Here is a 17,143-nt window from a genome sequence, read left to right as displayed (position 1 = left end):
TAAAACACAAGTCTGTTAGTAAATCCCACCCGCCTGACTGAGCCTTTGCTTGCCCACCTGCCCTGATGAAACTGGAAAGGCAGTGACGAACCAGTGCCATTTTGCATTCACATCGGATACTAAAACGTTTTATTAAAAACGTTCCATTCTCGTTCAAGAGCTGCTCCGACAATTCGTATCGTGGTCGGGATAGGACGGCGTGGCCAATCGCATATTTTGAGTGTTTCCGTGCGTACACAAAAACAAAAGAGGTTTTTATTTGTCGTTCACACACAATGGAAACGAAGAGGATTGTTTATTCGAGGGTGTGTTCGAAACGTGACCAGGCGATTCCGTTGTAATATCACAAGAACTTGAAGAAATGCACTGAGATTTTAGTTGCACTAGAGAGAGAGGAATGCTTGGATCCGCATACAACTGATGTGGATTGTCTAATAACCCAGGCGTTTAGAACAATTCGAATACTTTAGGGAGATGCAAATATTTTACGTGCATTGCACTTGACACTATTACCCACACATAAAAGTGCTAAAAGGTATTTTTTTTAAATTTATTAACGAACACTAAGAATATATGTTCCGGATCCAGAATCTCATTTTTTGATTCGTTTTATATTGAATATTTCTTGTCGGAATTCATGGAATGATCTAGTTATAGTAGTCGCATACGAAGCGGGGGTCGAGCCAAACAGAATTGTTCATAAAGTGATTGTGGAAAACAAATCGTGTCAAGGTTTCAGAAAACCTCATTTATCTATCAGCTCTCTATCTATACTTAAAAACTTAATCCTGCTTTTATGCAAGCTTTGTATGCGAGCGATTTAGCTATTTTTTCTTAAACGTTATTGTGTTGTTCACTTTATTTTTATGATTAGAAAATCAGAAAAGTTAGTTCAAAAAAAAAAAAAAAGATGACGTATATTTATTTAGTTTTGGATATAACATGTTTCAGGTCTAGATGATGACGAATTTATAATTACTCCAGACAAAAAGGTTAACAATGAAACAAGAAAGATAATTGTAACTTAATTAACGTAAATTAAGTTGGCGGCGTGTTACAATATTTCAAACTAAACAGCGTAACGATATATGTATTCAGACATAGTCTAATGTTATATAGACTCGGGTCCCGGACCGTTTGCCCTTTGACGGGCGTTTAATTAAATTCTGGTCTTGGTTTGGTCCAACAACACAAATGTGGCTTCCAGACCTGTGTTTATATCTCTATTTACTGTTTACGTTAGATACACAGAACGAGAAATCGTGAGAACTGTGTAGCGAATTATTTAATTAAATTGATTTACAATTTTACTTTCTTTAATTGTAATTTTGATTCTATAAATACTATTATTTAGTATGTATAGAAATGGTAGTGCAAGGTAGAGGGGGTAGAGGTCGACCGAAGAAGACATGGATGGAGTGTGTGAATGACGATATGAGAGAGAGGAGTGTTGAAATGACGGCTGATAGAAGACAACGGAATAGAAAAATTCACCTAGTAGGATAAGGGGTAGAAAAAGAAGAAGAAATACTATTATTTAGCAGTAGTAGTAGTAAATGCTACATATTATTGTTTGATCTACCCGTAGTTATAGCAATTGCAACAGCGCTCACACTGAAATGATTAAAATTAAAAATCACAATATAAACCCGTTACGTAATTTAATAATATTCGTTTTTTGTTGATTGTCGAGACGGGACAATGAATTCGCCACTCTTCTGGTCTTCAGTACCGCTCACCGCTGCTCAATTCGAGATATAAGATTGTGATCTCAAATACATAAATATATATATATAGTGCAACGGATGTCCTACTCTTCAAACCGGAACACACGCATACTGCTTCGTCTTAGTTCGCATTATTTAACGCGTTTTCAAGAACAATTCTCACGATGAAGGAATAATAGTTTAATTAAAAAAGTAAAGTAAAAAATAAACATAGTTTAATAATAATCAAACACGCAAAATGTATAAAATTTGCGTAATCAGATAGTACGTACGGCTTGTTGACAGCCAACGGCACGGTACGACTGCGGATCAGTCATGCGTCCTGCTTCGATAGTGGAACAGCCGTTATACATTAAAATTCGACCTTATGTCTACGGGAGGTCGGCGTCACGTAGCGATATCGCCCGCTATGTCTAATTAAAACGCACCTTCATATTTTATTAAATCTTGACAGAAAAATAGAAGGTACACCTTATGGCACACCAGAACATAATTAACATTGATAATCGGTCAACTTCTTCTATATCGTTCCCTCACTGCTGAGGATCGCGACCACGTGTGACGTTCTTCCACTGTGTTCGATCATGGGTGGCATGGACCGCATGGTACAGACTACCACCAAGTGCTTCTCTTACTAGATCTGACCATCTGGCTGGTGTTCTGCGCACGGCGCGCTCGCCCTCTATGCGACCTGAAATCATGAGCTTCTCTAATTCATGTCTGGGAGACCGCATGATGTGTCCGAAGAAGTTCATAACACGTTCACGGCATATGGAAGAGAACCTTTTTCGGATGTTTAGCTCCCTTACAATGGACTCGTTAGTTCTCATGGAAGTCCACGGTATTCGTAGCATGAATCGGTCAACAGGCAGGTATAATTTGTAAAATAAACGGTCTTATTGCTAAAAGTTTTCTTTACCCAAATCTTGGTTGATTCCTTGCATTAAAACTGTACCATGTACCCACTGAGAAGATCCGACGAGAAATTCAGTGGGTTGTGGTTTAAGTTGCACGTCGACAAGAACACTGACCGGTTCTTGAAATGTTTAAAAGAAACCGAGAGAGAAAGAGACCGAGAATGGATCGGGAAAGCCCAACTACCCGTCTAGCACCTTAGGTTACCAACGAATAGACAGGGAAAAAATGCGTGTGCGCTCAGATTAAAGACAGACTTTCTATGCAATTAAAAAAAAACGTATTGCATAAGCAGTAATGAAGTGGCTCGTTATACCTTTATTGAATACACGAACACGCGCCAATACAGTTTTCTAACGACATAGCTTCGGAAAGAAGACGGGAAAGTCCATTAGAGGTAGTAAGTACCACAAAAAATGGAGGCGACCGCATGGTGACCACATTATGCATTTAAGTCGAATCCACGGCCGACGCCCGTATCCGAGTGTCAGAGCGCGTTGACCCACCGCAAGGGCCGGACGTGTCCGATATTAGTTACCGCTCGTAACGATAACATTACAACCGGTTCCACATTCTATTATTGTGATAATTGAAACGGCCAGCACGGTCAACATGTATAAACACGATAACAGTAACGCATTTGTAACTAAAACCCTAATATATGATAGCGTTTCAAACAAATATGTACACTGAAATGAACAACACAAAATCTTTACGATCCAATAGTTATGTTGTTTGTTTGGCATACCTACTACTTCGCTTCATGCCCGTGACGACAAACAGCCAGTCTCATATTGCTCCAACTTTCTCTTTTGTTCTCATGTTTTTTTTTGTTCGTTCATACACTTTCTAATATCAAACGACAAGCTATTTACGAATATCATTTTACTTATTTGGCCACGAATTCATATCTTTTGATATGATCACATGGAATACGGTATAAATCTTTCGACATTCACTGGCTCCGAATGATATCGACAAGTTGAAATGGGAAACTATTACGTTATTTTTATTGTTGATAAATGGCTCTTTTTTTGTATGGATGATAGAAGGAATCGCGGGTTTCGATCTGTACTGTAAATAGTAACCCGTTGTTATTCTAAAGCAAATTAGACTTTGACCTGTATGCCCATTAGAGAGCAGCAGCATCCAATTAGAGTGCATAATTAAAAGTACTTGTATGGTTTAATCTCGCGCTTTTTTATTGTCATTACATTATTTCTGTCCTTTTGAATACTTAAGAGTTTTCGTTTTTTTCCCCTACCTATGCTGATAGTCTTGAGAGGTTATTTCAGCTTCACCCTAAGGTGTGTAGGTGAGCTCACGGGGCTCAAGCCGGAGTGTTGCTAACACTGACCCTATCAAGAGCAGTGCTTCGCAGAATCTACCGCCGGATCGGAAACGCGACACACTAAGAAGATCTGGCGAGAAACTCAGTGGGCTGTGTCTATGGGTTAAGAGTTTTCGTAGTCACGGATAAATGTAATGGATAAATGTATACGAAAATAGAATTATGGTGATTTAACCAAAACCGCGGAATTAAAAGTTCTTGTTTGCATCTACACGAATAAATAAATAATGAAACATCCCAATAGGGTCACCTGAAACATAAAATATAATCTTATTTTTCGAACAGCCCACATACATGCAGACTGCTGGTCATAGGCTTCCCCTAAAGTTCGCCATAGTAACCAGTCCTGCGCAACTTGCATCCAGTGGATTTCCGCGACCTTCACAAGGTTATCAGTTCACCTCGTGGGAGGCCCACTCACACTGCACTTTCTGGTGCGCGGTCGCTAGTCGAGAACTTTTCATTCCCAGCGGCCATTTCTTTACGAGCAGCATGCACTGCCCACTGCCACTTCAATCTTACAATCCTCTGGCCTAGTCAGGTACTTTGGTTCTTCTGCGAATCTCATCTTTGATTCGATTTCGCAGAGAAACTCCGAGCATAGACCTCTCCATTGCTCTTTGAGTGACTTTGATCCTTCTAATAAGGGTCATTGTCAGCGACCACCTCTGACCGCCGTATGTCGCATTGCCGACTGGCAACACAGACTCGACAAAGACTTTCGTCTTGAGACCCTGCGGTATTTGGGAACAGAATATTTTGCGCAACATGCTTATATCTCGATATTGGATGTACCTAGTTGGGTAACTATGTAGACGTGCTTCGTCTACAACTTCGAACAAAATTTTACCTAAAAAATAATATAAATACTTATCATCACACATAATATATTTTTTAATTGCTTTAGTAGGCAGATGAGCATACCGTCTACCCGATGGTGAATGATTACCGTAGCTCATGGACTTCAACAATGCCAGGGACACTACCAAGACTGTGCCTAAAACTCGGCAGTAAGCAGCGTATTCGTAGTGTTCCCTACGCAAAATTTGCGATAAGTTTCCGAAATTTCGGCACTGTTGCATAATCACATGAAGACTGAAAATTACAGGTGTCAAGAGCAGACAAATCTATTTACCCTCTTTCTAATCCCTTTTTAGACGTTACAACTGGAACTCGAGAACTAGCCTCGTAATATTATTTCTCAACAATTTGAGATCGTATTGTTTTTCGTAAACCTAACCTGTATATAGAGGCGAAAGTTTGAAACAGTTCTCTAATATAATATACTTTAAAGTCGTCGTGGCCTAAAGGATAAGACGTCCGATGCATTCGTGTTGAGCGATGCACCGGTGTTCGAATCTCAGGTAGGTACCAATTTTTCTAATGACATACGTACTCAACAAATGTTCACGATTGACTTCCACGGCGAAGAAATAACATCGTGTCATAAAAATCAAACCCGCAAACTTATAATTTGCGTAATTACTGGTGGTAGGACCACTTGTAAGTCCGCGCGGGTAGGTACCACCGCCCTGCCCATTTCTGCCGTGAAGCAGCGATGCATTTCGGTTTGAAGGGTGAGGCAGCCGTTGTAACTATACTGAGACGTTAGAACTTATACCTCAAGGTGGGTGACGCATTTAAGTTGTAGATGTCTATGGGCTCCAGTAACCACTTAACACCAGGTGGGCTATAAGCTCGTCCACCCATCAAAGCCATAAAAGTAATAATAATAATAATAATAATAATAGGTATTTAACAAAGTATGAACAAACCTGTGGAGGTTCGCGTTCCACGAACACATCAACTGTTGTCATAAATTGTAAAACATTAACATACGGTCTATTTTAACTCTGGAATTATACCGAAGACGACGGTAAAGTCCTCGAATAGCGTACCAATTCCTTTACTAACTTTTGACGATATTAAAATACATGTTTATGCGGTAAAAAATCGCTGCGTGACATTTACGCGACGTTTCCGTGGTTCGCCGCGCATTAGATTTAAGATAAATAATTACCTCTTGGTTCAAAAAGGTAGTTTTATTTTTTGCATATCTGGTTGCCGCTATTGTATCGAGATATATATACTGGTATTAAAAAAAAGTCGATGCAATATAAGAAAACTAAACCTTAGAAAATATCAGCCTTTTGAGTGATACTCAAATGTACAAAACAAAAACAACAAAACACACACACACACGCAGAAATAATAAATTAAAGTATAAATTAGTGACGTCAGGTACAAGATTTGGGTTAACAGTTACTGAGGTTGGGATGACTATAAACTTAACGTCCGGTAAGAACTTAAAATCAGATGAGCAAAAATAAGAAAAAGAACATAAATATGTAACTTCAACACAAGAACACGCTTCTATTATAGTCCTATAATGGTATAGTTAAGATAAAGTTACGGGCACTTGGTATTAAAAGATTGCGGACGGCGCTTTGAAAGCTACCCCATTCTATGTTAGAGTTGTTTTAGTTCGATGCAATGGAAACCACTTTAAAGTTTTTACTTTGGTTCATATTGGAATTGGTTTTATTTCACCTTTACTAGCGTTGAAACGGGAAAATCGATTTTCCGTACACTCGGAATGATTGCATGAACTTAGATGACATTTTACGGATGTTTGGGATAAATTTATGTTAGATTATCTTTAGAAAAAGCTAACGGTATTAAGTCTTATAGTCCTATAATTTTTCGAACGCAACGTAAATGTGAAGACATACAGAGAAGTTTAGCTTTCGTTGAGATTAAGCCAAAATATATCTTTATTGACGTCAATCGTGTGCAATAACAAAACCACTTATAGCCCGAGAGTGTCATGTATTTTAATAAGACAACCAATGCTTTCCAAAATCAAATTTATTATGTGAACTTTGGTTACCTGGAATATACTGGAGATCCTATTCGAATCGGCGTTTCAATGAAATAACTAAAATCGTCATCTCCCAGTTTCCGTACAACATTAAATATGCCTTTGATATAATATAAAGAGAAAACATTTCACCACCTTCCATTAGCCATATTATTTGTCTAGACTGACGTAAACCCTACAAAACAGGCTTTCAACCACCCCCTTTAACTCCTTCAAACCTACCCTCACCTATAAATCTGATAAGAATGCTCAGGGCTAAATTAACCTCTAAAATGAACACACCTTAAAGTTACGAAGGTTTAACGGAATCACCATTATTCCAAAAAGTATTTTGTTTGTTAGAAACAATCAAAAATATTTGATAAAGCCATATAAAGCAAAAAAAAACAATTTATAGAACAATACTCGTATAACCTTCTTGTATCGATAATTGAGAAGTTTTTTTTGTTGTTTACGCTGGTGATGAACAATCAAGATACATACTCTTGTGGACCGAATGGTTAACAGTTGACGTCGCCCTAAGCACGTCATTACGGATCCTCCCGTTCCATTAACGGTGCTTTTTGGTACCTCAAGCACCGTCCTCGCCGAATCCGTCGCTTGCCACGAAGAACTCGACGAGTAAGTTGACTAACAGACACAGCCCACTGAGTTTCTCGCCGGATCTTCTCAGTGGGTCGCTTTTCCGATCCGGTGGTAGATTCTGCAAAGCACTGCTCTTGCTAGGGCCACTGTTAGCAACACCTCCGGTTTGAGCCCCGGGAGCTCACCTACACACTAGGGCAACGCTGAAATAGCCTCTCAAGTCTATCAGCATAGGTAGGAAAAAAAACAAGTTATTTTAACGTAATCTGCAACACTCGCTCATATACCTAACATGTCGCGATACAAAATACAAATAGTGTAAACAGACGGGTAGGTACCACCGCCCCGCCCATTTCTGCTGTGAAGCAGTAATGCGTTTCGGTTTGAAGGGTGGGGCAGCCGTTGTAACTATACTGAGACCTTAGAACTTATATCTCAAGGTATGTGGCGCATTTACGTTGTAGATGTCTATGGGCTCCAGTAACCACTTAACACCAGGTGGGCTGTGAGCTAGTCCACACATCTAAGCAATAAAAAATAAAAATAAAAGACAACACAATGTTCTTGTATACTCGGTAATTTTCGTTTCAAAACCGTTTATTTCGCTCGTATCGTTACAGATGCTCGCTGCAAAACACGCTGTACGTTTGAGGCGGAACTTTGAGAAGTTTTACAAACCGTAGTTATTGAATCGAGCCACGCCGGTGCCATACTGGGTGGATTCTATTCAGATAGCAGTGCAGTTTCAGCTCCGGGGAAATGAGAGACATACGTACGTATCTATGTGCCGGTTCAAGTTACAAGAGAAAGCTTATTAATTTATTTATTAACAGACATTTATTTCATGGCGGTTGTAGTGGATCTTTTAACTTTTTTTTTTATTGTCACCCTGTAGTAGCTTGTCATGTCTTCGTGACTTGCTTGAATATTCAGCAATTTAAGGATGGAATTAAATAATTTTCCAGAAAGTCTCTGTCAAACGGTACTGAGGTTCTTGAGTTTAATGATTGATTATTTTCCGTATTGGCGTCATTTGTATGTTTGTATCCTGAGCTTTGCGATAGCATAGATCGTAGCGCAGAAGAATAACAATACTGCATCGAAAGTTTTAAGCTATTTAGTTTAGAGGGTAGTGATGCACATCGCACATATTGTAACTATCGTTACAATACGTTCATCGAACGCAGCTGACAATACTCAAATAAAACCAAATCAAAGTATTTTTATTTAAGTAGGCCAACACTTTTAAATTGTTATGACGACATCTCGGTCATAACCGATTCGGAATGCTGTTTCATCATCACATCACTACTAGATTTATCAAATCGTTTGCTCTTTTCTAGTATAACAAACATATTTACATCCCATAATTTATGTAATACTACTGAACCTATACGTCTAAAATAATAATACTCGCTCATACATTAAATACTATTAAATTCTCGTGTGAAAATAATTTTTAAAAGTCCCCTTGTTATTCTCGATTCTTGTAAGCAGATCACAAATTCATTAGCCACTAGACTCAGGCAATCGTGTCATTTGACCTAATGGTCAATAATTGCAAGCCCAGTGCATTCCCAGCACTAAATTCGTAGAACCTGCTCATATAGCATTAGTAGACATTGTGGTCAAACGCAGGGCTTCCTTACCACCCTCGGAAGGGTTACCAACCGTCACCCCGATGGAAGTTAAAGACTTGATCAAAGACCTACGTCCTCGTAAAGCTCCCGGTTCAGCGGTATTTCTAAGCGCGTTATCAAACTTCTACCCGCCCAACTCGTCGTGATGTTAGCAACTATTTTCAATGCCGCTATGACGAACTGCACCTTTCTCGCGGTGTGGAAAGAAGCGCTCGTTATTGGCATACTTAAACCCGGTAAACCCAAAAATCATCCGACGAATTACTACCCGATTAGCCTCCTCATGTCTAACTTAATAGCAAACTTCAAAATAATTTAATCGCAATTTTAACGTCATTAACAAACACGAGTTTCATTCAACTCATAGAAATATCAAAGCAGATGGATGGATGTTAAAATTGTTCCGTGCTCCTGTAATTAGATAGCCATGTACAACCTTTGTCGGGTTTAGTATTACGTGGTTTTCTGTACAATACCGCCGACTCGTTACAACTTGTACCACAATAGTCACTGTCACAGAGTGTTGACAACTTTATCTTGGCTCAGTGTGCGGTCCTGCACGAGTTCAGTGAATACAGCCAGTACGAGCCGCGGACAATGAACTTAATACAGAAATTTAACTAGATCACCGGGAAGTTTAATGCCCGGGTGTTTTTAAATGTTTTTTTTAACTGTATAATTCGGAGCGGAACTCCTACAGACTAATTCAAAATGGCATTCTTTTGTTCAGCCTCGTCTTACCTCGCATTACCGCCTCGCTATCCTTGCGTTTTAACATTATTTACTTTTCTATTTTATTAAGCTTCATTGTCTATTATATAATTACTTGAACGCTGAAAAATAAATAAAATATAAATATTATTTAAAGTACCGTTGATGTTTTGGTTTTTCTGTTAAGTTATTTGTAGAAAGAAGCCTATTAACCAGGTACGTAACGGGTAAGTATTTCCATCATCCTAAAATTTACTAAATGAGGCAGGGTTCTTTCGTTCACAAGAAAGCAAGACGTAAAGCTTGTAAGTTGTGCTAAGTGGTGGCAACGAAATACCGAGTGGAATTTCAGAAAAAAAAACGAACACAAAAGCCTCATCCTTGGCGAAAGAAATAAACCCCTCTTGGGGCCATTTACGTAGAATTTATAGAGGTTCATATCGCACTGGCCATACCACTCGACATAAGTACAAACGTACCGAACTTAGATTACTGGCTGACGCTTGACGTCCTCAGCCTTATCTAGTAGTTGTTAATGCTCACTCGGCTACGTTGTTTTATGTGTGGGCTACAATTTATTTACAAATTGTGTGTTATTTGGAAAAATTTGCTGTTCCATCTCGAAGGCAATTGATATCCCGCCACACTAAAGAAAATAAACCGACAGAGAACATCTATTCTAAGCGCTGTTCATTATTTACTGGGTAACTCGAAGGAAGTCCGGAAGGTAAATTTAATACGTGGGGTGCATTAGTAATTGTTGTGTAACGTGGTGTTGTAAAGTGAATTGGAAAGTAAGTGAATTTCGGATGTAATCAATCAGGTAGGGGTCGTTAAGTTTATTCATTCCCTTGGGTACCTGCTGCTGTTTGAGTAGTAGTAATTTAAGTGACCATAACACAAAAATATGTACAAAACACTTGGTCAGTATGGCACTGGAAATGTATCAACATCCTACATATTTCTACCGCTAACACAAAGATCATCACTTCGACCTCATGTCCCAGATGGGTGGTCTTACGGCTCCAGTAAGAAGTTAAGACCTCGTGAGCTCTTTCATCTATGCAATAATTACAAACATTTATTTGCACTTCTTTTAGAAAAAGCACAAACATAGATCTGTCTCAAACATACGACCTCTCGATTGAGGACCCATTTAAATCTGCTTAATTTAAACTCATGATGTAAGCGTCACTTTAAAAGCCTATAGACTATACTGTACACGTATTTGATTGGACTACAGTTTAACACGTTTAGTACTCGCACCCGGCGACGGGAATAACTGAATTATCAGGTGATACAAACTTGTTGTAGCGCCATTAAATTGATAGGTTTAATTCAATAAGGGTCGCTTGGTTATTATTTACGCGATCGACAATTTAGGTGTAGAATTAACATGAAATATAGAGGACTCGTAAAGTTGATTTTTGTAAGAGCGAATATGAGTGACGGTCACCCATAGTTGGTTGGATGCTTTATTTTATTGCCTTTGAATTAAAGTGCGTTCGCTGGCCTTGGCACATAAGGTTGAAGTTTCCATGGCATATAAAGGTTGTCCTTCCTTTAGGAAAGACACAATGGAGTTATCCGTACGTGTAGGTTCACAAATACGTCTAACAACCAGTCAATGTAGCTACTAGTCGTCGTGGCCTAAAGGATAAGACGTCCGATGCATTCGTGTTGAGCGATGCACCGGTGTTCGACTCCCAGGCGGGTACTAATTTTTCTAATGAAATACGTACCCAACAAATGTTCACGATTGACTTCCACGGTGAAGAAATAACATCGTGTAATAAAAAACAAACCCGCAAAATTATAATTTGCGTAATCACTGGTGGTAGGACCTCTTGGGAGTCCGCACGGGTAGGTACCACCACCCCGCCTATTTCCGCCGTGAAGCAGTAATGCGTTTCGGTTCGAAGGGTGGGGTAGCCGTTGTAACTATACTGAGATCTTAGAACTTATATCTCGAGGTGGGTGGCGCATTTACGTTGTAGATGTCTATGGGCTCCAGTAACCACTTAACACCAGGTGGGCTGTGAGCTCGTCCATCCATCTAAGCAATAAAAAAAAAAACTGATAAATAATAGTACGTGTGTAATGTATATAACCGCGAAAGATTAAAACAATTTGCAACTAAGTACGTTTTTTCCGGTAATTACCATCATTCATCACTGGTATTAGCTTCATCAATATACGCTCTTACTTAGCTCCCTAAAATCTTGAACTCTGGCTGTACGTCATTTATGAATAGACACGTGGGATCGTCACCATTTTTACATATATATTATCAAAATTACTCTTCCGACATTGCAATCAAATTTATTTACGTACTAGCCGTACTCGTCCGCTTCGCTGGGAATTTAAAATTAACATTATTATTTATTGTCATTATCATTCGAGTCCAATACTCATATAAATATTAGCCTATCCATTAAGTACATGTATTTTCTACATGGATACCAAGTTTCAAATCGATCGGATGCATGGTTCAGTAGTTATAACGGAACATCCGTAAAAACCATTATATATTAGTATAGATTACTTAGCCTCCTATAAAATGTTTATAAAAAAAACTTTTACTTTAATTTCCTCAAATCCTCTGCTTCGATCGAGGTCCGGAACAACATCGTGAACCAGTTTTGTTTACGACTCTGAGATTTATAGATATTTGTCGCATTGTTTCGTTGGATTGATGAGGTCTGCGAATTTATTGCATTTTCCCGGACGTACTGTAACGGATCTGACGTAAGAATTGTAGGTTTAGGTGCGTGCTACATTGGAATTTTAATCATTCGCTTAACTAACTCCAAATTGAATTTTTTTTTCCCAAATAACGCCAGTCCTCCATCCATACTTAATGGGTCCTTGTCTTCAAAGAAATTTGTTATCAATGTAAATTTGGGGAACCTACCTAAAAGCTACGGTTTCTTAAACGTCTATTTTTTATTATTATTTTATTATAACAAGAACAAAACGCTTTACGAAATTCTTTTCCGTATTTTTTGAAGTTTAGTTGTAAACATTTCAACACTTAAATTTAAGTAACGAAAATATTGTTTGCTCATTTTGTTTAAGCAGTGTTTCAAGCGGCTATCTTTACCCCCTGAGATCCCACAATTTGAACATCAGCTACGACTTGAAATCGGAGACTCAAGAGTACTCAAAACTACAAATTCAGAATTCGTACGTTCGGAAAGGTACTTACAAAAATTAAATTAGGGTACAACTAATATCGATTAACAAAGAAGAAGTATGCGTTGTGGCTAGAGAACACAGATCCACTACTTAATATCTTAGACTATACTATCTTTAACTGTAATGCTTTTCGGGTATTATATATAGGTACATATCACTTCTATGATAGTATCAAAAAACCAATTTGTATTAATTCGCAAAACAAAAAACTTTATTATTCTAAAGTAAGAAAAGATTCTTAATTGTTTAAATTAACAACAATTTAAGCCAATGTGTGAGATTTTTCTATGCAGTTGTGAATGAAAACATCATTAACCTAATTTAGACGGTAGATTGAAAAAGTAAAGAGCGGTTTTTTTAATAATTTTCTTAAAATGATAATTATTACTCTGTTCTATATCTTATACATAGATATGTTTTTATGTAAATTAAATCGCGTCCGGGTGTCCGTACCATCTTATTTACATTACTAGCACTGAATGTTAACTAATGGAAAGTGCAAACAACGAAAACTTGACCTCGATTATGAACCTTACTGCTATCGTTACAGAGTCTATTCAAAACAAAACAAAAGAACAATCAGGCAAATGAAAATGAAAGTCGTAACGTGTGAAATGTTTTTTTCCACGGTACAATTTACATAACTAATGAAGAGTTAGTTAACGTTTCATTAATATACTAGTATTTAATGTATGTTCGCTTGTGGTGTGGTTTCTTTCTAAGCTATAATTATATTTGCATTCGCGAACAAAGAATGCATAGTGTGAATCTCATTTTAATTTACAACGTAGAATAGCAAACAATAATAAAATTATCTAGTCACATTGAAACAATAAAGTGTTGATTGGAGATCTTGGTAATAATAAAGGTGTAAAATGTCGTTTGTCGACACTACCTCAATACAATTAATTTAGAAGCGTATCGCGACTTGTACACAAACTTGTATTATCATTAAATACAAGAAGTACAGTCTTAATTTACTAACATTTAATTCATCGAATTGAGCTAGCTGTCAAATTTAGCGTCTCGGGATGTTCATTCAGTAAACGAGCGGATTGCTTTAGTATACTGACTTTTATTTTCTTTTTTTTAGATTTAGCGTCTTGGGATGTTCAGTAAACAAGCGGATTGCTTTAGTATAATGACTGACCTAATCTTAATCCTTTAAACAGTAGTGCTTGAAGCTTCGAAGTAATCAGTATGGTAGCAGTACTATTTTTTTTCATTAAAAAAATCAACATTTCTCATTGGAGTTCAAGGAACTGCTAAGGCTGATGTAAATATTATTTTGGGTAGGACGAGTATAGTATGTAAGCCCAAGACCTATCTTAGGTCTTTTAGCCCCACATACCATCAGGCAGCTACATCAGCAAGTACAGCATAACTACAAGAATTTCCTTTAAAAGTAGTTACCCAAAATTTAATTCATTTAATGCTGGGGGCGCAACGTTTGAATTTGTACCTGAAGTACCTATTTAAAAAATTTATCCAAATGTATTGGCAATGTTAATGACATGAAAGACGATGGCGTTTGAATAGTTTAAATCACTGAACCGCCAGTTACATCAATAAAATTAACTTATAATACACACGATTTTGTTTAGGCTAAATTTACGTCAGAAGCATATACCGAGTTATAAATCCCAATTTAAGCAATGAGGTTATGGTGAAACATTTTCTCTTCTATAACTATTACATCAAGCCAGCACCGAATATTTACATTCTATAGAATTTGAAAAAAATCCTTATATGAAACACTGTCTAAAACTAAGGAAAGCATTATACATAGTACCAAAAAAACCCCAATGTACAATTGAAGAATATTATACAAACGAATGGGACCATTGATAATGGCTTCCGTTACTAAAACGTTGTCGCTAAATATGATGATTAATAACAATTAATGATTCCATTTATGTATAATTATAGCTCATTAAAGATCTTCTGTTTGTAAACATGAGACGACAAGCGCATGCATACTCTGATCATGTTTACCAAAACACACTAGATAAGGTACTATTCAAATTGATTAATGATAAATAACATATAAGTAAATATAAATAGTTAAAAATAAAACAGTAAGCAGCCATTTTCTCTTTGTTTGTTAACACATTTACCGTTTTTTGTCCAGTTTAATTTGATAAGTTTTTTTTGGTGATAAACCAAATAATAGTAAAATTCTTTTCTTTCTTCTCTTCAATTTCTCAAAAAGGAATGAACCTACAACAAGACTCTCTACAACACTCTTGGTTGACTGGTAGAGAAACGACTCAGGCATTATGTCAGCTATTGTACTTTTTTGCAGAAAGGTAAATAAATAAATAAAAATCGATTATGATAGACAAAAAAATCTAATTCTCGCGATGTCAGTGGTTATGAGCGAACAAGTACTATTTTGAATGGTGAAATTTTGTATCTAGTAGTTGGTGGATGCTGAATGTCTGCTCTGAGGAAATTTTTTGAGGTTTCTACGTCTACTTTGGAAAGTCGGAGTGATTTTAGTGAAGAGATCGGTATGTCAATTTAACCTAAGCGTACAATGAATGGCCTTTAATCTAATAAGATTGACACTTACTGCACAGTCAAATAGGAAATAAGGGTCTGGATAGCATACCTGTGTCTTATGATTGCCAAGCCCACTCTTATGGCTATTATGATGTACAAAATGAATTCTAAGCATATATAGATATTTAATAAATAGAAAATGTGTTCAGAGTGTGTGCACGAGTCTTTTATGAGATTGAAACGTTGTACAGTGTTGTACAGTGGGCCAGTACCATAAACATATAACAGAAGAGTAGTTCTATATTAGTATATTCTTTTTCTTAGTCGAATACTTCATTGCTGAAGGTCGTGTCCTTGAAAGCCCTTCGTGGCTCTTTGTACCATCAGCTTCCATTTGCTTCGGTTTTCGGCTTCTCTCAGGGCGTTGGTAACAGAGAGTCCAGTGAGCGCAGTTATCTGATCCGACCAACGGTTTGGTGGCCGGCCGGCGGGTCCTTTCCCTTCTACCTTGCCCACCACAATCAATCTTTCAAGGTTGTCAGGTGGCCGCCGAGCAATGTGACCAAAGTAACCAAGAACCTTCTGGTAGCAAATCGTCGACAGTCTCGTTTCTATACGAAGTTGCTCGAGGACAGATTTGTTTGTTCTCCTGGCGGTCCACGGTATGCGGAGCATTCTTCGCCAACACCACATCTCGATATATATAACAATTGATAAAGTCTTGTATCTGGTACTTACTATGTCGTTACCAATTAACCTATCCATTTGAACCATTAACACCTCTAATATATATTTTTTTGGGTTCCCTTCATTTGTTCAATTACATGAAGCCTATTATTGATTGTGATATAAAGAATATCGTTGCCACACACGATTGACCTATTCACCGGTATCATTAAGTGCTCGTGGTGGCACGCTCGCCTCATTAACACGGGGTCAAGGGATCGAGATTGGGCAATCTGTATGTTTTTCTCTGTCCTAGATGAGCAGATCAACTCCTGGTCTACTTGGTCTTAAGTAGTAGCCGTTTGAATATCAAAAGCTACCCACAGAGACTTGAGACAAGGTCAAAGTCACAAATGACTATACGTACAAACACAGTCCCGTCTTGTGGCAGAGCGAAACAGGATTATGATAACTAACTGCACTAACTGTGCAAGTTAACAATATGCCCTACTACCAGTTTTCAGACTATGTTATTATTTTTTGATGGAGTTCATTTATGAATATATTATTATGTCTGTTGGGCACATATACTTAGAAACGGATAATGATGAAATGAGTGTGAGTGAGGAAATGAGCCAAAACACAAGCGCATAATTAGGCCATTGATACCGCGGATACCCAATATCAGTTAATATTTTACTGTACGTATGCTTCCAACACAAAAAGGTTGGCGGTATTTTAACAGTTGAAAATTTTTGAATACTCCATCAAATGACGGTTAAGCGTCTGTCTTAGTGAAAGTAAAACTCACAACCCTCCGCGTCGCGTCGCTTTAAGGAAATTATATTCGTTGCGCCAAACTTCATTAAGAAGTTGGAAACTGAAGCCAGAATTCACCCCTTCTTTATCTTACCTGAAACAAAACATGGAACATAAACAAACAATTCTGCAAAGGAGAACATCA

At 37.7% G+C, this 17,143-nt stretch overlaps 1 protein-coding gene and 1 long non-coding RNA gene across 2 annotated transcripts in view; both read right to left on the bottom strand.

Moving 5' to 3' along the window:
* The window catches only part of LOC149499613 (uncharacterized), a 54,715-nt gene extending 37,621 nt beyond the window's left edge, over positions 1–17,094 (bottom strand). Inside the window, exon 1 of the long non-coding RNA XR_016325602.1 lies at positions 16,991–17,094. This is a non-coding gene — a long non-coding RNA (uncharacterized LOC149499613). The remainder of the gene's footprint in view (positions 1–16,990) is intronic.
* UBL3 (ubiquitin like 3) overlaps positions 1–17,143 on the bottom strand; it is a 155,420-nt gene that overhangs the window by 85,606 nt on the left and 52,671 nt on the right. The window lies entirely within an intron of this gene.

The sequence above is a fragment of the Bombyx mandarina genome, chromosome A1, assembly GCF_030267445.1.
Source record: "Bombyx mandarina strain Sakado chromosome A1, ASM3026744v2".
Classification (NCBI taxonomy): Eukaryota; Metazoa; Arthropoda; class Insecta; order Lepidoptera; family Bombycidae; genus Bombyx; species Bombyx mandarina.
Note: the sequence above shows the minus strand (reverse complement) of the source record. Positions and strands in the feature narration are given on the sequence as shown.